Below are 22,957 nucleotides of genomic sequence, written 5' to 3' on the forward strand. Positions count from 1 at the left end.
AGGGCCTCGGTTTAATGTCTCATCCAAAAGACTATTCTGTTGAGATATTATGTAGAAATTACAACACAGAAACACGGATTAAAGAAGCTGATTGCAAAATGATTTGCAGTGATCTTCCTTGTCAATTAAACATTAAATCAGTTTGGACATATTTTTGACATGCTTCTTATGATCAGAGAGAGGGTGTGTGGGCTACAAGTGATGCCAAGTGGATACAGAAGTGGAGATGCACAAAATTCTGATGCTTATTGATTTCAGTTTATACTACTCCTCGCCACCCCAACCCTCCCCAACCCTCCTCTCTCCTGAAACGACTGAAACCTGCCGGGATACCGTTTCATGGGTGCCAGGCTGTTAGTCCCCCGTCCATGCTATTATTTGCCAATCAATGAGATTCAGTAGGTATTGGACTGTTAAGGGAAAAAGCGAGGGGTGCTGGGTGGTGGTCCCACAGACAAGCCCGAATCTGTCCTCATCCTATGTTCACAAATATTCACTTTTCAGCATGGGAATTCTGCTGGATTTTTCCTCTTTTTATCCTGGAGAAACTGAAAGATTTTGGGCATTCAGGCACTGTACTCCAGCAAGAGTCAGCACCATCAGGAGAGAATTTGAAAGAATTAATAAAGAAAGGAAGAAAGACTTGGATTTATATAGCGCCTTTCATGACCACCAGATGTCTCAAAGTGCGTTACAGCCAATGAAGTACTTTTGGAGTGTAGTCACTGTTGAGTTGCAGGAAACGTGGCAGCTGATTTGTGCACAAACAGCAATGTGATAATGACCAGATAATCTGTTTTTTGTTATGTTGATTGAGGGATAAATATTGGTCAGGACACCCGGGATAACTAATATGAAAGCAAAATACTGTGGATGGTGGAATCTGAAATAAAAACAGAAAATGCTGGAAATCTCAGCGGGTCAGGCAGCATGTGTGGAGAGAAGCAGAGTTCTCTCAGGGGATAATTCCTTTGCTCTTCTTCGAAATAGTGCCATGGGATCTTTTACTTCTACTTGAGAGAGCAGACAGGACCTCGGTTTAACGTCTCATCTGAAAGACAGCACCTCCGAAAGGGCAGTGCTCCCTCAGTACTGCACTGGAGTATCAGCCTAGATTTTTTTGTGTTCAAGTTCATAGAAAACATAGAAAATAGGTGCAGGAGTAGGCCATTCAGCCCTTGTAGTCTGCACCACCATTCAATAAGATCATGGCTGATCATTCCCTCAGTACCCCTTTCCTGCTTTCTCTCCATACCCCTTGATCTCTTTCGCCGTGAGGGCCATATCTAACTCCCTCTTGAATACCGGTATATCCAATGAACTGGCATCAACGACTCTCTGCGGTAGGGAATTCCACAGGTTAACAACTCTCTGAGTGAAGAAGTTTTTCCTCATCTCAGTCCTAAATGGCCTACCCCTTATCCTAATACTGTGTCCCCTGGTTCTGAACTTCCCTAACATCGGGAACAATCTACCCGCATCTAACCTGTCCCGTCCCGTCAGAATCTTATACGTTTCTATGAGATCCCCTCTCATCCTTCTAAACTCCAATGTATAAAGGCCCAGTTGATCCAGTCTCCTCATATGTCAGTCCGGCCATCCCGGGAATCAGTCTGGTGAACCTTCGCTGCACTCCCTCAATCGGAAAAACGTCCTTCCTCAGGTTAGGAGACCAAAGTTGAACACGATATTCCAGGTGAGGCCTCACCAAGGCCCTGTACAATTGCAGTAAGACCTCCCTGCTCCTATACTCAAATCCCCTGGCTATGAAGGCCAACATACCATTTGCCTTCTTTACCGCCTGCTGCACCTGTATGCCAACTTTCAATGACTGATGAACCATGACACCCAGGTCTCGTTGTACCTCCCCTTTTCCTAATCTGCCACCATTCAGATAATATTCTGTCTTCGCATTTTTGCCCCCAAAGTGGATAACCTCACATTTATCCACATTATACTGCATCTGCCATGCATTTGCCCACTCACCTAACCTGTCCAAGTCACCCTGCAGCCTCTTAGCGTCCCCTTCACAGCTCACACTGTCACCTAGTTTAGTGTGATCTGCAAACTTGGAGATACACTCAATTCCTTCATCCAAATCATTGACGTATATTGTAAAGAGCTGGGGTCCCAGCACTGAGCCCTGCGGCACTCCACTAGTCACTGCCTGCCATTCTGAAAAGGACCTGTTTATCCCGACTCTCTGCTTCCTGTCTGCCAACCAGTTCTCTATCCACGTCAGTATATTACCCCCAATACCATGTGCTTTGAATTTGCACACCAATCTCTTGTGTGGGACCTTGTCAAAAGCCTTTTGAAAGTCCAAATACACCACATCCATTGGTTCTCCCTTGTCCACTCTACTAGTTACATCCTCAAAAAATTCCAGAAGATTTGTCAAGCATGATTTCCCCTTCATAAATCCATGCTGACTTGGACCGATCCTGTCACTGCTTTCCAAATGCGCTGCTATTTCATCCTTAATAATTGATTCCAACATTTTCCCCACCACTGATGTCAGGCTAACCGGTCTATAATTAACTACTTTCTCTCTCCCTCCCTTTTTATAAAAGGTGGTGTTATATTAGCTACCCTCCAGTCCATAGGAACTGATCCCGAGTCGATAGACTGTTGGAAAATGATCACCAATGCATCCACTATTTCTAGGGCCACTTCCTTAAGTACTCTGGGATGCAGACTATCAGGCCCCGGGGATTTATCGGCCTTCAATCCCATCAATTTCCCTAACACAATTTCCAGCCTAATAAGGACATCCTTCAGTTCCTCCTTCTCACTAGACCCTCGGTCCCCTAGTACTTCCGGAAGGTTATTTGTGTCTTCCTTCATGAAGACAGAACCAAAGTATTTGTTCAATTGGTCTGCCATTTCTTTGTTCCCCATTATAAATTCACCTGATTCTGACTGCAAGGGACCTACGTTTGTCTTCACTAATCTTTTTCTCTTCGCATATCTATAGAAGCTTTTGCAGTCAGTTTTTATGTTCCCAGCAAGCTTCTTCTCCTGCTCTATTTTCCCCCTCTTAATTAAACCCTTTGTCCTCTGCTGAATTCTAAATTTCTCCCAGTCCTCAGGTTTGCTGCTTTTTCTGGCCAATTTATATGCCTCTTCCTTGGCTTTAACACTATCCTTAATTTCCCTTGTTAGCCACCTTCCCCATTTTATTTTTACTCCAGACAGGGATGTACAATTGCTGAAGTCCATCCATGTGATCTTTAAATGTTTGCCATTGCCTATCCACTGTTAACCCTTTAAGTATCTTTTGCCAGTCTACTCTAGTCAATTCACATCTCAAACCATCAAAGTTATCTTTCCTTAAGTTCAGGACCCTAGTTCTGAATTAACAGTGTAACTCTCCGCCTTAATAAAGAATTCTACCATGTTATGGTCACTCTTCCCCAAGAGGTCTCGCACAACAAGATTGCTAATTAGTCCTTTCTCATTACACATCACCCAGTCTAGGATGGCCAGCTCCCTGGTTGGTTCCTCGACATATTGGTCTCGAAAACCATCCCTAATACACTCCAGGAAATCCTCCTCCACCGCATTGCTACCAGTTTGGTTAGCCCAATCAATATGTAGATTAAAGCCACCCATGATAACTGCTGTAACTTTATCACATGCATCCCTTATTCCTTGTTTGATGCTGTCCCCAAACTTACTACTACTGTTTGGTGGTCTGTACACTACTCCCACTAGCGTTTTCTGCCCCTTGGTATTCCGTAGCTCCACCCATACCAATTCCACATCATCCTGGCTAATGTCCTTTCTTACTATCGCATTAATTTCCTCTTTAACCAGCAATGCCACCCCGTCTCCTTTTCCTTTCTGTCTATCCTTCCTAAATGTTGAATACCCCTGGATGTTGAGTTCCCAGCCTTGGTCACCCTGGAGCCATGTCTCCGTGATGCCAATTACATCATACCCGTTAACTGCTATCTGTGCAGTTAATTCGTCCACTTAATTCCGTATACCCCTCACATTGAGGCACAGAGCCTTCAGGCTTGTCTTTCTAACACACTTTGCCCCTTTAGAATTTTGCTGTAATGTGGCCCTTTTTGCTTTTTGCCTTAGGTTTCTCGGCCCTCCACTTTTACTTTTCTTCTTTCTATCTCTTGCTTGTGCCCCCATTCTATTTCCCTCTGTCTCCCTGCATAGGTTCCCATCCCCCCTGCCGTATTAGAGTTCCTGAAGTGGGATTTGAACCCACAACCTTCTGACTCAGAGGCATGAGTACTATCCACTCAGCCACGGCTGACACAATAAAATACATTTTGTGGAGATCTGTATTATCTGTATTGCTGGACCTTTGCCCAGTTTGTGCAGTGCAAGCATTTCCACATTGTAAAAACATCTGGATTATCATTGCAATGTCACAATTAGCAGATGGTGATGCCATTTCATCTTGTGTGCGATATTCCAACATTTTTGGTGTTGTTGACCGAGGGAGGGATGTTGGGCAAGACACTTTAGAGCTTCCTGCTCTTCTTCAAATGGTGCCATGGATGTTCTGTAATCCACCTGAGCAGGCACACAGGCCAGTGGCTTACTTAACATTCACCTGAGAAGCAACAACATCAGCAATACAATATTAAGGACAAACCAGGTTCTCGGGTCCCTTTACTCTTCCTGCGATTGTTGGGCGCACCATGCTTTCCTTGAAATTTCTGTTTTACTTTCATTCCTGCTGCATTTATAGCTTGTTTCTTTATTTTTCTTGCTTTTGCTGTACGTGGACCTGGCCTGTGTGTTTTCATCACCTCTCTCTATTTGCACCTTCTTTTGTCCATTCAATGGGGATGAAATCCAACTTCAGCGGTAGTCATAGGCAGTCCCTCGGAATCGAGGAAGACTTGCTTCCACTCCTGAAGTGAGTTCTTTGGTAGCTGAACAGTCCAATACGAGAGCCACAGACTCTGCCACAGGTGGGACAGATAGTCGTTGGGAGAAGGGGTGGGTGGGACTGGTTTGCCGCACGCTCATTCCGCTGTCTGCGCTTGAATTCTGCATGCTCTCGCCGTTGAGACTCGAGGTGCTCAGCGCCCTCTCAAATGCACTTCCTCCACTTAGGGCGGTCTTGGGCCAGGGTCTCCCAGGTGTCAGTGGGGATGTCACACTTTATCAAGGAGGCTTTGAGGGTGTCCTTGTAGCGTTTCCGCTGCCCACCGTTGGCTTGTTTGCCATGATGGAGCTCCGAATAGAGCACTTGCTTTGGGAGTCTTGTGTCTGGCATGCGGACTATGTGGCCTGCCCAGCAGAGCTGATCAAGTGTGGTCAGTGCTTCAATGCTGGGGATGTTAGCCTGGACGAGGACGCTGATGTTGGTGCGCCTGTCCTCCCAGGGGATTTGTAGGATCTTGCAGAGACATCGTTGGTGATATTTCTCCAGCAACTTGAGGTGTCTACTGTACATGGTCCATGTTTCGGAGCCATACAGGAGGACAGGTATTACTGCAGCCCTGTAGACCATGAGCTTGGTGGCAGTTTTGAGGGCCTGGTCTTCAAGCACTCTTTTCCTCAGGCGGCTGAAGGCTGCCATGGTGCACTGGAGGCGGTGTTTGATCTCGTCATCGATGCCTGCTCTTGTTGATAGGAGGCACCCGAGATATGGGAAGTGATCCACGATGTCCAGGGCTGCACCGTGGATCTTGATGACTGGGGAGCAGTGCTGTGCAGTGGCGACAGGCTGGTGGAGGACCTTTGTCTTACGGATGTTTAGTGTAAGGCCCATGCTTTCATACGCATCAGTAAATACATCTTCTATGTCCTGGAGTGCAGCCTCTGTATGTGCACAGACGCAAGCGTCGTCCGCGTACTGTAGCTCGACGACAGAGGTTGGGGTGGTCTTGGATCTGGCCTGAAGATGGCGAAAGTTGAACAGGTTCCCACTGGTTCTTTAGTTTAGTTCCACTCCAATGGGGAGCTTGTTGACTGTGAGGTGGAACATGGCGGCGAGAAAGATTGAGAAGAGTGTTGGGGCGATGACTCAACCCTGTTTGACTCTGGTCCGGACATGGATTGGATCTTTGATGGATCCGTTGGTAAGGACCACGGCCTGCATGTCATCGTGGAGCAGGCGGAGGATGGTGATGAACTTTTGGGGGCATCCGAAACGGAGAAGGACACTCCATAGACCCTCGCGGTTGACAGTGTCAAAGGCGCTGTTCCCTGCATTTTTCCTGTAGTTGTCGCGCTGCGAAAATCATGTCCGTTGTGCTCCGTAGGGGATGAAATCTGCACTGTGACTCCGGGAGGAGCTCCTCAGCCACAGGAAGAAGATGGTTGAAGAGGACTCTAGCGACGACTTTCCCAGTGGCTGATAGCAGGGAGATTCCTCTGTAGTTGCCACAGTCGGACTAGTCCCCTTTTTTAAAGATGGTCATGATTACTGCATCTCTGAGATCTCTCGGCATGCTCTTCTCCCTCCAGATGAATGAGATGAGGTTGTGTATTTGCACCAGCAGTGCCTCTCTGCCATACTTCAATGCCTCAGCAGGGATTCCATCTGCACCCGTAGCCTTGTTGTTTTTGAGCTGTCTTATGGCTTTTCCTACCTCGTGCAGTGTTGGGGTCTCACTGAGGTGGTGGCGGGTAGTATGCTGCAGGATGGATTGAGAACACTTGAGTCAAAGGCAGAGTCTCGATTGAGGAGATCTTCGAAGTGCTCCTTCCAGCGGGCCCTGACTGTCTCGATGTTTTTGATGAGCGTTTCCTCATTCTTGGCCAGCAGTGGGGTGGGGTCTTGGGTGTTTGGCCCGTAGGTGGCCTTGACTGCGATGAAGAATCCTCGCACATCATGGTTGTCGGCCAGCTGCTGTATCTCCTGTGCTTTCTCCATCCACCACCTATTCTTTAGGTCCCGAGTTTTTTGTTGGACCTCAGCCTTCAGCCATCTGTCATGCTGCTTTGCTGCTCCCATGTTGGGTTGTTGTTTAAGGCTCATAAATGCCCTGCACTTGCGATTTATTAGCTCTTGGATCTCCTGATCATTCTCATCAAACCAGACCTGGTGTTTCCTGGTTGAGTGACCGAGTGTCTCTTTGCAGGCACTGGTTATGGATGCCTGGAGGGCAGACCAAGCACTGTGGGCATTCTGCAACTCGGGGTCGTCAAGGCGCGCCAAGTTAGCTGTGAGGCGCTGGCTGTATAAGGTTTTCTTATCTGGGTCCTTAAGTGCTCCGGCATTGACTTTTTTGCGGCACTGCTTCTGCTGCCCCCTCTGCTTTGGGGCTATGTTGATGTCGATGATGGATCGGATTAGGCGGTGGTCTGTCCAGCAGTCATCGGCTCCTGTCATGGCGCGGGTGTTACGCACATCCTTGCGATCCCTGGCTCGGAACAATGACATAGTCGAGCAGGTGCCAGTGTTTGGAGTGAAGGTGTTGCCACGATGCCTTGTATTTGTCCCTCTGGCGGAACAAGGTGTTGGTGATGACAAGTTCGTGCTCTAGACATTTTGTCAGGAGTAGGGTACCACTGGATTTGGCTTTCCCTACCCCCTCTCTGCCAATCACGCCCCCCCCGCCCCCCCAGAGGTCTGTGTCCTTGTCAACCCTGGCGTTGAAATCACAGAGGAGGATCAGTTTGTCACCCGCAGGGAAGCAGGACAGGGATTTTTCGAGGTTGGTGTAAAAACCCTCTTTGGCCTCATCAGTTGCATCGAGTGTCAGGGTGTACGCACTGATGACTGTGGCGCACTGGTTCCAGGATAGGGTGAGTCGGAGAGTCATGAGGCGTTCGTTAGCCCCGCACGGGGAGTCTCTGAGGCGGTCGACCAGCTCGTTTTTGATGGCGAAGCTGACTCCATGGAGGCGGCGTTCTTCTTCTGGTTTCCCTTTCCAGAAGAAGGTGTAACCTCCACCTTGTTCCTTGAGCTGGCCTTCCCTGCCCGTCGGGTCTCGCTTAGCTGGCGATGTCAATATCAAAGCGTCTAAGTTCCCGGGCAACTATGGCGGTGTGGCGTTCTGGTCTGTCCATGAGGGTCCTGATGTTCCAGGTCCCGAACTTCATGTTAACAGAGTGGAAGATGCCTGTGCGTGATTTCTTTTAACGTGGGGTGGTCGTTGCACACCGGCTACCACACGGGCTAAGCTGAGCGAGGTCTTGGTCCAGTGGCAAAGGGGTCCAAGACGACTAGAGACCAGGCACTGCTATAGGGACCTAGTTGCCTACGGTGAGATGTTGGCTGCAGGCTCGGCGCTGGGTATCGCCCTTGGTGGTCGGTGATCCGAGGCTTGGTTGGGGACAGGCATTGGTAGGGTCAGTGGCCCACCGAAGTTCAGGGTGGGAGGGCAGGGGGGTCACAGCCATGGAACTCACCACATGTTGGAGGTGGAGAAGAGGTCAGGTCACCGGTGGGGTAGGAGAGCTCCGGTCGTTGCTGAAGGAGGAGGGGAGGCCAGTTGCCGACGTGGGAGAGGGGAACCCAGTCGTCATTGAGGAGAAGGTCATCTGTCGCCACAGGAGGTCCAGCCATCGTCGAGGAGGCCCAGACTCTGTCGTGGAGGGGAGGCCCATCTGCCGTCGCTGGAGGTGTTCCGATTGCCGCAGGAGTGGGGGAGGAGTGGGGGTGGAGGCCCGATAGCCAGGTCCAGGTTGAGGGCACCGCATCCGGAGGTCTGGAAATCTATCTCTCCAGGGCAATGGTGCGGGGCACAGAGGTAGTACAAAGCTGGTGATTGTGAACCGGCGGCCCACTCCATACCCTGCCTGATTTTCACTCCCAGTGATTTCAATAGAAAAAAACAATTGGGCGGAGTTTAAAAATGAGTTGCTGATTCGCTATCGCTCATGCCGCGCTACTGCCAATGTTGAATATTACCCCCTATGTACAAAAGCAAAATGCTGCGAATGCTGGAAATCTGAAATAAACACAGAAAATGCTGGCAAAACTCAGCGGGTCAAGCAGCATCTATGGAGAGAGAAACAGAGTTAATGGTTCAGGACAATGACCTGACGAAGGGTCATTAACCTGAAATGTTGGCCGGAATTTTCCGGGATGTCAGCGGGTGGCTTCAGTGGCGGGTCGGGTGGGAAGGTGTCAGGACAACGCTGTTAACCTGCTGCAACGTGCGTTTCCCAATGTCGGGTCTATCAGCGCTGAGCAGACCCGACAGGCAATGGAGGGCAATCCAATTAAACTCTACTTAACAGACACATAACAGACTTTGTTAACTTACTTTTTACCTTTAACTTCATGGCCATGGGAAGCACGCTGTTCGGGGATTACGTCTGTCAACTTGCGACGGGAGTTCAGTGGCTATTGCTCCAGCTGATTACTTGACAGCTTCAAATCTACAATAAAAGCTCCCAGCTGACAGAGCATCACTTTCCTCAGCCACAAGCTGTTTCTCAGTCCATTTCCAATACAGATTCTGCAGACTTTGCACTTTCCACAATCCATCCACTTTCACCTCATTGGAAGAACTTTCTCACTGTTGATAGAATGCTTCAATCATCTCTACTTCACCTGCCATCTATTCCATCAACATGGATGCCCTTTATACTCTCTCACCTAGTCCTCAGAACCACGACCATAATCAGCCCCAACAGCAGCAGCACCAAGCACATCAGCAGCAACAACAACAACACCAACCTTCTCCGCAATCACTTGATGCTGGACAGGACAGAGGGCATCAGCACCCGAGCACATAGCTGCCCAGGAGGCCAGGGATGGCCTCACCATGGCCAGATTGACTTCACGTGATGCTGTACACCCTGGCTGTCATATGATGCACCAGGTTGGCACCATCCCACAACAACCTCATAAAGCATCCTTATAATGACTAAGCCATTCCTTTCACACTCACCACCATTGTGGGGGTACTGTTATGTCTCACCATTCACTGCAACTCACTAAGAGACTTCCAAAGGTGCACACAAATCTGTCCAAGAATACAGTGTTGAAAATAAAGGTTTCAATGTTTGACACCACATTAACAGGATCTTTACATGAACATTGGATAAAACTCCCAAGTGGCTATGCTTGTGTGATGTTAGTTGGCATGATTGCACTAGGATGAGGGTGAGTATGAGGAGTGGCTAGTGAGATGGGGATGTGATAATATAGATAGAGAGAGGGATGTGTGGACGTGCAAGGTAAATTGGTGAGAGTAAGGATGTGCAGGAGTAGGGTTGGAAAGGCAGAGTGATGGGGATGTGATGAGAAGGATGAAGGTGAGTGTGGCATTGTACTAATGTTTACTGATCTAATGAGATCATTGAAAGGTTTGCATCATTCCACGACATCCCTGCTTGTGACCTCCTGTGCAATGTGCAACCAGGCTGTGCTGATTTCCTGGGGAAATCTCTTCCGCCCACGGGAACAGAAGAGGATCTCCCTGAGCGCTGTATGGGAGAGCCTGGGTGCAGCCATGCATCTCTGTGCAGTGCTTGTTAGTATTTGCAGCATTTCAATACTGTAGAACACTGATAGCACAACTGTCAAAATAAAATTGGCCATGGTCCCTTTAAGAAAACCAGCTGATGACAAGTCATCATATGATGTCATCAGACCCGATTCCTTTTAATTGGCTGGGAATCTCACTGGGCGGGCTTAACATACCCAATCAAGGGAAAGTTGTGTGGGAAGCCAACATTGAGACAGGAGTGGGGTAGGAATCCATCCCCGACGTCGCCAGCCTCACTCCCCCACGGTAGGCGAAATCGCGGCCAAAGGGTGCACACCTAAAATGTTCTATCCTGCCCTTTCTCTTGTGAGTCTCCAGCATTTTCTATTTTACCTCTAACAAGGCAGGACACCCTCCATACTGCACTGAAGTATTAGCCTAAATGATATGCTCCAATCAGTAGGGTGGCACCTACTGATAGAACCATAGAAGTTTACAGCACAGAAAGAGGTAATTCGGCCCATTGTGTCTGCGCTGGCGCTTTGCTAGGCCAATCCAAAACTAATCCCAATGTTCCACTCTCCCCATAGCCCGGTGATCTGCCTCCGCTTCAAATATTTATCCTATTTTCCTTTGATAGCTGCAACAGTGCCAGCTTCAACCACACCCTGTGGCAAAGCATTCCACAATTTAGCTGTCCCCAGCATATAAAAACACACAACATTCTAACTCAGAGGCACGAGTACTGCCAACTGAGCTAAGTTGGCGGTTAATACACCTCTATCAGTTGCTGCCAACAATAACTAAAACTGAAGAAAATGGGTAAATTTATGACAGTCAATGCATTCCTTCATCTCGGCATTTGGTTGGTCTATAGGGGAATTGCAAAAAGCCAGTATTTATTTTTAACAGAACGGATCAAGTTAAATATATAATTTATTTGAACTGTCTTTTATAGTAAATTAATCAACTGTAATGTCTGTATTTCCAAGACCATCTAGCACATACACCCACCCAATCCCAATTTCCCTCTTTGTGGCCCATGGAACGTAGTCAAAACATGAAGATAAAAACAGGAAGACGGAATATTATCTGAATGGTGACAGATTAGGAAAAGGGGAGGTGCAATGAGACCTGGGTATCATGGTACATCAGTCATTGAAGTTTGGCATGCAGGTACAGCAGGTGGTGAAGAAGGCAAATGGCATGTTGGCATTCATAGCACGAAGATTTGAGTATAGGAGCAGGGAGGTCTTACTACAGTTGTACAGAGCCTTGGTGAGGCCAAACCTGGAATATTGTGTTGGAATAATCTGAGGAAGGACGTTCTTGCTATTGAGGGAGTACAACGCAGGTTCACCAGATTGATTCCAGGGATGGCAGGACTGACATATAAGGAGAGATTGGATCAACTGGGCTTGTATCCACTGGAGTTTAGAAGACTGAGAGGGTATCTCATAGAAACATATAAAATTCTGACGGGATTGGACAGGTTAGAAGCAGAAAGAATGTTCCCAATCCTGGGGAGTTCCAGAGCCAGGGGTCACAGTCTAAGAATGAGGGGTGAGCCATTTAGGACCGAGATGAGGAGAAACTTCTTCACTCAGAGAGTTGTTAACCTGTGGAATTCTCTACTGCAGAAAGTTGTTGAGGCCAGTTCATTAGATGTATTCAAAAGGGAGTTAGATATGGCCCTTATGGCTAAGGGGATCAAGGGGTATGGAGAGAAAGCAGGAAAGGGGTACTGAGGTTGAATGATCAGCCATGATCTTATTGAATGGTGGTGCAGGCTCAAAGGGCCGAATGGCCTGCTCCTGCACCTAATTTCTATGTTTCTATGTTTCTATGTCAACCTGGAGAATTATATAGCAGCAACATTTCTGACCAGGCTTCGTGCACAACTTACAATAAGCTCTTGAATTACAATGATATAATCAAATACTTCCTTTTGATGAGGCTTGCTGGAATCTGATTGATTCCAATGTAATATTATAAAATGGAACTGATGTATGCCAAATTTCATTTCGCGCAAGAATATATGTGTAATCAGATTGCGTTGTATTAAGAGCTACATCTGTAACAGTGGGCCCAACTTTGCCCAACCCATTTTTTTGGCGCACTTACCTTAAGTGCGCTGACTTTGCACACTGGAAAGAGCGCCGGAAAAAAGGGGCCCCATCCTGGCCGCTCTTCTGAGTCCCCGGAGTCCCGGTGTGGCGTGCATTCTGAAGTGGGGGGGGCGGAGCAATAGGCCAGCGCCAAAAACAGTGCCGGCACTTGCGTGCATGCGCAGTGAAGCTTGCGCGCATTCTCCTGCCCTCCCAGCATGTCCTGCGGACTGTGAGCAGGACCCGATGCTCGCAGCTCCTATCCCCGGCCGGAGGGTCGCCCCGATCTTGCCGCACCCTATCCCCGGCTGAGTGACCTCCCGCACCGGCCGGCCGGCCTGCTGAGTTCCCGGGCCGAGGTAGGAGTTCGATTTTATTTTTTATTTATTGGTTGTTGCTTGAGAGTTTTTATTGGGGTCGGAGGGTGGGGGGGAGGAGGAGAGTTTTGGGGGAGGGGTTGGGGGAGAGAAAGAGTGTAGTGGGGGGGGAGAAGGAGAGTTTTTTTGGGAGGGAGAGAAAGAGTGTATTGGGGGGAGGAGGAGAGTTTTGGGGGTGAGGGAAAGAGTGTATTGGGTGGGGGGGAAAGAAAGAGTGTGTTGGCGGGGGAGGAGAGTTTTGGGAGGGTGAGCAAGAGTGTTTTTGGGGGGGGCGGAGAATGAGTGTTTTGTATACCAGCATCTCTCTCTCTCTCTCTCTGGCCACGCCAACCCCCCACCGCCCCCCCCCCCCCCCCCCCACCCCGTGTCATCGCGACCAGCAGCTCGCATTTCTCGGTAGGATTTACTTCATTTTTATTAATATTTTAATTATTTGAGCTTTTCCTTGCAATGTTTGGTGCTTGGTTGTTGAGGTCCTCTCCAGTTCCCTTCCCTCCCCTATCCCTGCCCTAATGCCTGCCGAATGTGCGCTGCTTTTTCTTCACTGTCTGCAAGGTTTTTCAGAGCTGGCCACATACACTGACCTAAGTCGATTTGGAGTAAGTTTTAGCTGGCCAAAGTGGCATAAATGGCCAAAACTGGCATAAATGTCTGGGAACGCCCGCTTTTGAAAAAAAAACTGACCTAAAAAAAATCGTACCTAACTGACTTACTCTGGAGCAAATTTTGGGGGGAAAATAGCATTTTTTAACTTATGCCAGAAAAAACAACTTACTCCAAAAAAATTGATGCATGTCATGGCCAAAGTTGGGCCCAGTGTGAGGTACATAGAATAGTGTCAAATATTAATTAGAAGTATCTTTTGCTCACCAAATTATCTTGAAAAAAATTAAACACACACTTTCCCTTTTCCAATCCTTTTTAAAAGACTTATTTTGAAATTATTATTATTCCACAGATATATTTTCTTTAAAGTTAATTTTAGTAATCCGTTTGATGATGTCTTACTTGTAAATCAGTCTTGGCATCTTCAGATTATTGGTCAAAAGGAATCTTTTTTTCCTTTGCAATTTTGTGATCCTTATTCCACCTGAATGGCCTCCTGTGCTGTATGATTCTGCAATTCTTGCTTAAAAATACTGGATCTCCTCGGGGCCTCGGTGTAAAGTAGGAGTAAAGGGGGTGGTAAGAGGCTGGAGAATCAGGCAGGATATGGAAATGCTGGGTTTTCATCCTGAAGAAGCAATGTTGCCACTTCCCATTGGGGATAGATGTAGAAAGGAGCTGGGCAGGTGGGAAGGCCTGCCCTGCTGGAATTCCTGTGGCTTGCACCTCCTTTGCACCCAGCGATCTGGACATTGGAAACAAAATTGCCATTCAGGTCCATGGAAGGATATAAGTGGGGTCCACTGGGGTCTCCAGACAAGAAAAGACCCCAATATTGACCCTTAACAATTTTTGACAGTGGCCCTCTTATAAACAGCATTTGCCTACATTACAACAGCTTAAAAACAACAAAGCTAGGGGTGCGGATGGAATCCCTGCTGAGGCATTGAAGTATGGCGGAGAGGCAACCTCATCTCTCTCATCTGGAGAGAGGAGAGCATGCCGGGCGATCTCAGAGATGCAGTATTCGTGACCATCTTTAAAAAAGGGGACAAGTCTGACTGCGGCAACTACAGAGTTGCTCCCTGCTATCAGCCACAGGGAAAGTCAGCGCTAAAGTCCTCCTCAACCGTCTTCTTCCCGTGGCCGAGGAACTCCTCCCGGAGTCACAGTGCAGATTTTGTTCCCTACGGGGCACAACGGACATGATTTCTGCAGCACGACAGCTCCAGGGAAAATGCAGGGAACAGCGCCAGCCCTTATACATGGCCTTCTTCGACCTTTCAAAGGCCTTTGACACTGTCAACTGCGAGGGTCGATTGAGCATCCTCCTCCGTTTCGGATGCCCCCAAAAGTTCGTCACCATCCTCCGCCTGCTCCACGACGACATGCAGACCGTGATCCTTACCAACGGATCCATTACAGACCCAATCCACGTCCGGACTGGGGTCAAACAGGGTTGCTTCATCGCCCCAACCCTCTTCTCGCCCTGTTCTCGCCGCCATGCTCCACCTCACAGCCAACAAGCTGCCCGCTGGAGTGGAACTAAACTACAGAACCAGTGGGAACCTGTTCAACCTGCGCCGTCTCCAGGCCAAGTCCAAGACCACCCCAATGATTGTCGTCGAGCTACAGTATGCGGACGATGCCTGCGTCTGTGCACATACAGAGGCTGAACTCCAGGACAAAGTCGATGTATTTATTGAGGTATACGAAAGCATGGGCCTTACGCTAAACATCCGTAAGACAAAGGTCCTCCACCAGCCTGTCCTCGCCGCACAGCACTGTCCCCCAGTCATCAAGATACACGGCGCAGCCCTGGACAACGTGGACCACTTCCCATATCTCGGGAGCCTCCTATCAACAAGAGCAGGCATTGATGATGAGATCCAACACTGCCTCCAGTGCGCCAGTGCAGCCTTCGGCCGCCTGAGGAAAAGAGTGTTTGAAGACCAGGCCCTCAAAACTGTCACCAAGCTCATGGTCTACAGGGCCATAGTAAAACCCGCCCTCCTGTATGGCTCAGAGACATGGACCATGTACAGTAGACACCTCAAGTTGCTGGAAAAATATCACCAACGATGTCTCCGCAAGATCCTACAAATCCCCTGGGAGGACAGGCACACCAACATCAGCGTCCTCATCCAGGCTAACATCCCCAGCATTGAAGCACTGACCACACTCAATCAGCTCCGCAGGGCAGGCCACATAGTTCGCATGTCAGACACGAGACTCCCAAAGCAAGTGCTCTACTCCTTCACAGCAAACGAGCCAATGGTGGGCAGCGGATACATTACAAGGACACTCTTAAAGCCTCCCTGATAAAGTGCGACATCCCCACTGACACCTGGGAGTCCCTGGTCAAAGACCGCCCTAAGTGGAGGAAGTGCATCCGGGAGGGCGCTGAGCACCTCGAGTCTCAACGCCGAGAGCATGCAGGCAGCGGAAAGAGCATGCGGCAAACCAGCCCCATCCACCCTTTCCCTCAACGACTATCTGTCCCACCTGTGACAGTGTCTGTGGCTCTTGTATTGGAGTGTTCAGCTACCAAAGAACTCACTTCAGGAGTGGAAGCAAGTCTTCCTCGATTCCGAGGGACTGCCTATGATGATGATGATGATGATGATGATGAAAATTACATATACAACAGTGAACACACTCCAAAATACTCCAGTGGTTGAGTAGCTCTTTGGATGATCCAAGGGTATGAAAGGCGCTATATAAACGCAAGTTCTTTCTTTCTCTCCATCAGACAGACAGGGTGCTGATCTGACTTTCTGTCAGCCACTCAAGGTGAACAATGCTGTGGCACCTCCACAAGCATGGAATGCCTGTCCGAAAATTTAAAATGCTGCCATCCCTGGGATTTGGAACGCCGTTAGTGGCTTCTCCAGGAGATGGATGGGGCGGGACTATCTACCAGTGGCAGAGAGCGACTTTAGGAATTTCAGCACATAAGTGTCACCAGGCTATTTAATCATGGATGTGAGGTGGGGGGAGGAGGGTGGGGGGGAGCGATAAGGTTGGCGGAGGGGGGGGGGGATTTAATCATCATAGTTGAGCCTAATTCTATCTTCATGCGCTATCCGCAAATACACATTTTCCAGCAGGAGTTTCTAGATGACAAGACGCAATGGGAATATGTTGGCCTATTTTCCTTTTCTTGTTGTAAAGGCATGAATGCTGAGGCTCATTGTAGTGCAGCCTTGGCTGAGGTCAGCTAACTTGAACCTGAGATCTTCTTGGTCTTGAGTGGCTCTCTACCACAGTACTCAGTTTATACCCATTATGCCATAGTTTAAAAAAAAATTATTCCTGTGATGTGGGCGTCGCTGGTAAGGCCAGCATTTATTGCCCATCCCTAATTGCCCTTGGGAAGGTGGTGATGAGCCGCCTTCTTGAACCGCTGCAGACCGTATGGTGAAGGTACTCCCACAGTGCTGTTAGGGAGGGAGTTCCAGGATTTTGACCCAGCGACGATGAAGGAATGGCGATATACTTCCAAATCAGGATGGTTTGTAACTTGGAGGGGAACGTGAAGGTGATGGTGTTCTCCTGCACTTGCTGCCCTTGTCCTTCCAAGTGGTAGAGGTCGCAGGTTTGGGAGGTGCTTTTGAAGAAGCCTTGGCGAGTTGCTGCAGTGCATCTTGTAAATGGTACACACTGCAGCCACGGTGCGCACCGCGGTGGAGGAAAGCTAATTTGATTGCATTTCTCATTTTTATCTAATAATAGCAAGGAAGTCATTAGAGATGGTTATCGAGACTACAAAAGGCAATCAGTGTGAAAATCTTTTAATGTCGTGCCAGTTCTAGTATGACTGCCACAATATCATTAAGTGGTGGGCTGAGACCATTGTCGTACTGTTGCCAACTTCAACATACCAGACTGATATCTAAAATTCCGATCTGAGGTGGTAGTACCACAGCAGGTACTTTAACAATAAGGGAGTCATTATGTAGAGTAATAAGTCAATATTACATGGTGCAGCAAAATGAATATCTAATCGTTATGATTATATTTTTACATTTAATTTATTTATGATCAAAGAGTCGCTCTACGTTTCATGTGCCAACATATTTTGGTTTGTCCTTAATAAATCCCTTTACTGCCCTGATTAAGAAATCAGTTTTCCAATTATGGGATATTCAGTTAATAAATATATTAGTGCACTACATGAATTGGCCACCATATTTAATTTGACAACTATAGAAAAATTATCAATAGTGGATGTGGATATATTCGCCCCAAAATCTTTAGTAAGGTATTAATAGAAGCTTGCTCAGCAAATAGTGCACTGTCACTTCTTCATGAAAATTCCAGTTTGCCTCTTTCATTAGTTTTAAAATGCAGCAGTTGGAACTTGGAGCAGTAAAAAGTAGTTTCAATTCTAAAATAAAAATATATAGACATTTTAAATCGCTATAAAATAAAGGGTGTAATTCCTCAGTTAAATAGTCTTTACCGATCTCGTGACCCTTCCCTTCCATTATACCCTTAATCTAAATTATAATACTGGAAAACAACCCTGCTCTTGCACACATGATTCTGACCGCACTGAACATCTCATCAGCCACAACGGAAGTGCTAGTGGTCAGAATGGAAGGCGAATATTCCAACAGTAAGATGCCAATGGGCAAGTTCTCAAAAGGTAAACAACATTACACTCTACATGTTAGCTTAATGTTTTGGGAGTGTGTTTAAAAATTGCTTGGGAGTATAGTCAAACCTCTGACTTATTTGGGGGATTTGGAACAGGTGGAAGTTCACTCCTTTGGTTAGCGAGAGAGGTCCCACCACATATTTATATGCGAGCCATCCATATTTCACGCAGACACACAGGGTCCAGAATTCCAGGGTCCCTGCTCTACCACTGGAAATACAGAGCGTGTTTCCTGGCTGGTTGTTGAAGAGGTCCTAAATCTCATGTACAGATTTTTAATAATCGGTGCAGGCAGCCTGAAAACAGACCCACTCCCCATGAAGTATACTGGAAAACGATTAGATTCACCAGAGTTATACCAGGGTTAAAAGGGTTAAATTATGAGGTGAGGTTGCATAGACTAGATTTGTATTCTCTTGAACATAGAAGATCAAGGGGTAATTGAAGTGTTTTAGGTGATAAACAATTTGATAGGGTAGATAAAGAAAAACTATTTTCTCTGGGGTGGGGTGGGGGGAAATCCTGAATAAAGGGGCGTAACCTTAAAATTAGAGCTAGGCTGTTCAGGAGTGATGTCAGAAAGCACTTCTTCACACAAAGGGTAGTGGAAATCTGGAACTCTCTCCCCCAATAAATTATTGAGGCTGGGGGTCAATTGAAAATTTCAATACTGAGATTAATAGATTTTTGTTAGGTAAGGGTATTATGGGTTTTGGAACCAAGGCAGGTAGACAAAGTTATGATACAGATCAGCCATGATGTAACTGAATGGCAGAACAAGCTCAAGGGGTTGAATGGCCTACTCCTGTTCCTATGTTCCGATGTTCCTCCTATGTCCCTAGAGTGGTACTATGCTGCTCTGACTGGGAGAGGCAGAGGCCCTTAATAGTCTGAAGAAATAAATATAAATTTGTACTGTTTCTTAGGGGAAACCATGGCCTGCTTTGTAAAGCAACGGATCCCCTCTAGGATTCATTTCCTATGCTCCTACAGTTATTCAAGGACATTTGGAGGATTCAGTATACAACATACACCTGTTCTCAGTAGGCCCAGTTTCCAAAGGGCCTAAGGAAGAAGTCATAGGTGAAATTCCTGGGGTAATTCCAGGAACACCTCAGTCAAAGCTGGTTGCAGAGCAAGAAAAGGGGGAGAACAAAGATTCCACTCTACCACCCCTCCCCCACCCCGCCCACAGCTCCAAATTGGAATTTGGATATATTGCAAAAGGGATGGAAACTCTGCTTCCGACCCAATTTCCAGGAATTTCGGTTCCACATTGTTTAGGGGTCCAATTTTCCTATTCTTCCTCAGGGTGGGCAGTTCTGTTGACATAATGCCTTCCCCAATTATTAAAATGAAACTCTACACTAGATTTGGGATGGGGTCAACGTTTGCAAAGAAAAGTTAGCGCTCCTCCCAGCTTCAACTCTCCCCCCCCAACCATTGCTCTCCCCCTCCCCCCCAAACATTGCTCCCCCTCCCCCCCCCAACCATTGCTCTCCCCCTTCCCCCCCAACCATTGCTCCCCCCCAACCATTGCTCCCCCCCAACCATTGCTCTCCCCCTTCCCCCCCAACCATTGCTCTCCCCCCAACCATTGCTCCCCCCCCAACCATTGCTCTCCCCCTTCCCCCCCAACCATTGCTCTCCCCCAACCATTGCTCTCCCCCAACCATTGCTCTCCCCCAACCATTGCTCTCCCCCAACCATTGCTCCCCCCCAACCATTGCTCTCCCCCAACCATTGCTCTCCCCCAACCATTGCTCTCCCCCTTCTCCCCCAACCATTGCTCTCCCCCAACCATTGCTCTCCCCCAACCATTGCTCTCCCCCTCCCCTCCAACCATTGCTCTCCCCCTCCCCTCCAACCATTGCTCTCCCCCCCAACCATTGCTCTCCCCCAACCATTGCTCTCCCCCTCCCCTCCAACCATTGCTCTCCCCCAACCATTGCTCTCCCCCTCCCCTCCAACCATTGCTCTCCCCCAACCATTGCTCTCCCCCTCCCCTCCAACCATTGCTCTCCCCCAACCATTGCTCTCCCCCTCCCCTCCAACCATTGCTCCCCCCCCAACCATTGCTCTCCCCCAACCATTGCTCCCCCCCCAACCATTGCTCTCCCCCTTCCCCCCCAACCATTGCTCCCCCCCAACCATTGCTCCCCCCCCAACCATTGCTCTCCCCCTTCCCCCCAACCATTGCTCCCCCCAACCATTGCTGCCCCCCCAACCATTGCTCTCCCCCTTCCCCCTCCCTCCCCAACCATTGCTCCCCCCCAACCATTGCTCCCCCCCCAACCATTGCTCTCCCCCTTCCCCCCAACCATTGCTCCCCCCCAACCATTGCTGCCCCCCAACCATTGCTCTCCCCCTTCCCCCTCCCTCCCCAACCATTGCTGCCCCCCAACCATTGCTCTCCCCCTTCCCCCCCAACCATTGCTCCCCCCCAACCATTGCTCCCCCCCAACCATTGCTCTCCCCCTTCCCTCTCCCTCCCCAACCATTGCTCCCCCCAACCATTGCTCCCCCCCAACCATTGCTCTCCCCCTTCCCTCTCCCTCCCCAACCATTGCTCCCCCCAACCATTGCTCCCCACTCCCCCCCACCATTGCTCCCCCTCCCGCCAACCATTGCTCCCCACTCCCCCCCCCACCATTGCTCCCCCCTCTCCCCCAATCATTGCTCCCCCTCCCCCCCAACCATTGCTCCCCCTCCCCCCAACCATTGCTCCCCCCTCCCCCCCAACCATTGCTGCCCCCTCCCCCCAACTATTGCTCCCCCCTCCCCCCAACCATTGCTCTCCCCCTTCCCCCTCCCCCCCAACCATTGCTCCCCCTCCCCCCAACCATTGCTCCCCCCTCCCCCCCAACCATTGCTCCCTCCTCCCCCCCAAACATTGTTATCCCCTCCCCCAACCATTGCTCCCCCTCCCCCCAACCATTGCTGCCCCCTCCCCCAACCATTGCTCCCCCCTCCCCCCAACCATTGCTGCCCCCTCCCCCCAACCATTGCACCCCCTCCCCCAACCATTGCTCCCCCCCTCCCCCCAACCATTGCTCCCCCTCCCCCCCAACCATTGCTCCCCCCTCCCCCCAACCATTGCTCCCCCTCCCCCCCAACCATTGCTCCCCACTCCCCCCCAACCATTTCTCCCCCTCCCCCCAACCATTGCTCCTCTCCAACCATTGCTCTCCTCCCAGCCATTGCTCCCCCCTCCTCCCAACCATTGCTCCCCCCCCAACCATTGCTCCCCCCTCCCCCCAACCATTGCTGCCCCCTCCCCCCAACCATTGCTCCCCCCTCCCCCCAACCATTGCTCCCCCTCCCCCCAACCATTGCTCCCCCCTCCCCCCAACCATTGCACCCCCCTCCCCCCAACCATTGCTCCCCCCTCCCCCCAACCATTGCTCCCCCTCCCCCCAACCATTGCTCCCCCCTCCCCCCAACCATTGCTCCCCCTCCCCCCAACCATTGCTCCCCTCCCCCCCAACCATTGCTCCCCCCTCCCCCAAACCATTGCTCCCCCTCCCTCCAACCATTGCTCCCCACTCCCCCCCAACCATTGCTCCCCCCTCCCCCCAACTATTGCTCCTCCCCAACCATTGCTCCCCTCCCAGCCATTGCTCCCCCCTCCTCACAGCCATTGCTCACCCCCCCAACCATTGCTCCCCTCCCAGCCATTGCTCCCCCCTCCTCCCAACCATTGCTCCTCCCCAACCATTGCTCCCCCTCCCCCACAAACCATTGCTCCCCCCTCTCCCCCAACCATTGCTCACACCCCACCTAATGCTCTGGAGGTGGAACATTGCTGTACTCTGTAGGTGGGAATTCTCCTAATTGATTTTGCAAAGTCAGCAATTCCCAGAGTGCAGGAGCATCAATGAGTGGGGGTAGGGTGGGGAGGGGAATATAAGTACACTATTCATTGGGAGTGGAGAGGAGAATGGCAACTTGAACTGATTAGAATCTGGAAGGTAGCAAATGTAACCCCGCTATTCAAGAAAGGGGGGAGAGAGAATACAAGGAACTACTGATCATTAGTCTGACATCAGTTGTCGGGTAAATGCTGGAATCAAAGAAGTAGTAACAGAGAACTTAGAAAATCATAGATAGAGTTAACATGTTTTTATGAAAGGGAAATTTTGTCTGTCAAATGTATTAGAGTTTTTTGAGGATGTAACTAGCAAGGTAGATAAAGGGGAACCAGTGGATGTAGTATATTTGGATTTCCAAAAGGCATTTGCTAAGGTGCCACATAAAAGGTTGTTACACAAGATAAGGGCTCATGGGGTTTGGGATAATATATTAGCATGTTTTGACGAATGTTTGGTGCGAAGGTATGATGGGAGATTGTGGCAGAGGTGCGGCGAGTGTTTTGTGGTGGAGGAGCGGTGAGAGATCGTGGCGGAGGTGCGGCGAATGTTTCTGGTGAAGGAGCGGCGAGAGATCGTGGTGGAGGTGTGGCAAATGAGGTATGGGGTCCAGAAGAGGCAAAGGCCCAGAGGCAGCACGAGCCAGCCCACACTGCGATATGTATGTGCACTAGGTCTGTGCAGCAGAGCAGGTCTCCAGTCATCCTGATTAACCTTTGCCACTGGATAAAGGCCTAGCTCTGTCAAACCCGTGTGGTGGCTGATGTGCAACAGTCACCACACGTTAGAAAAATCCACACACAGGCATCTTCCACCCCTTCAATTGGAATTCAGGACTGGAATGTCGGGTCCTTCATTGAAACATCTGTGAGCACATCCCTTTTGGTGTGGAAGCAAGTCATCCTCGTTCAAGGGACCGCCTATGATGTTGATGATTAGCATGGATAGAGGATTGCTTAATGGACAG

The sequence above is a fragment of the Pristiophorus japonicus genome, chromosome 1 (genome assembly GCF_044704955.1).
Source record: "Pristiophorus japonicus isolate sPriJap1 chromosome 1, sPriJap1.hap1, whole genome shotgun sequence".
NCBI lineage: Eukaryota > Metazoa > Chordata > Chondrichthyes > Pristiophoridae > Pristiophorus > Pristiophorus japonicus.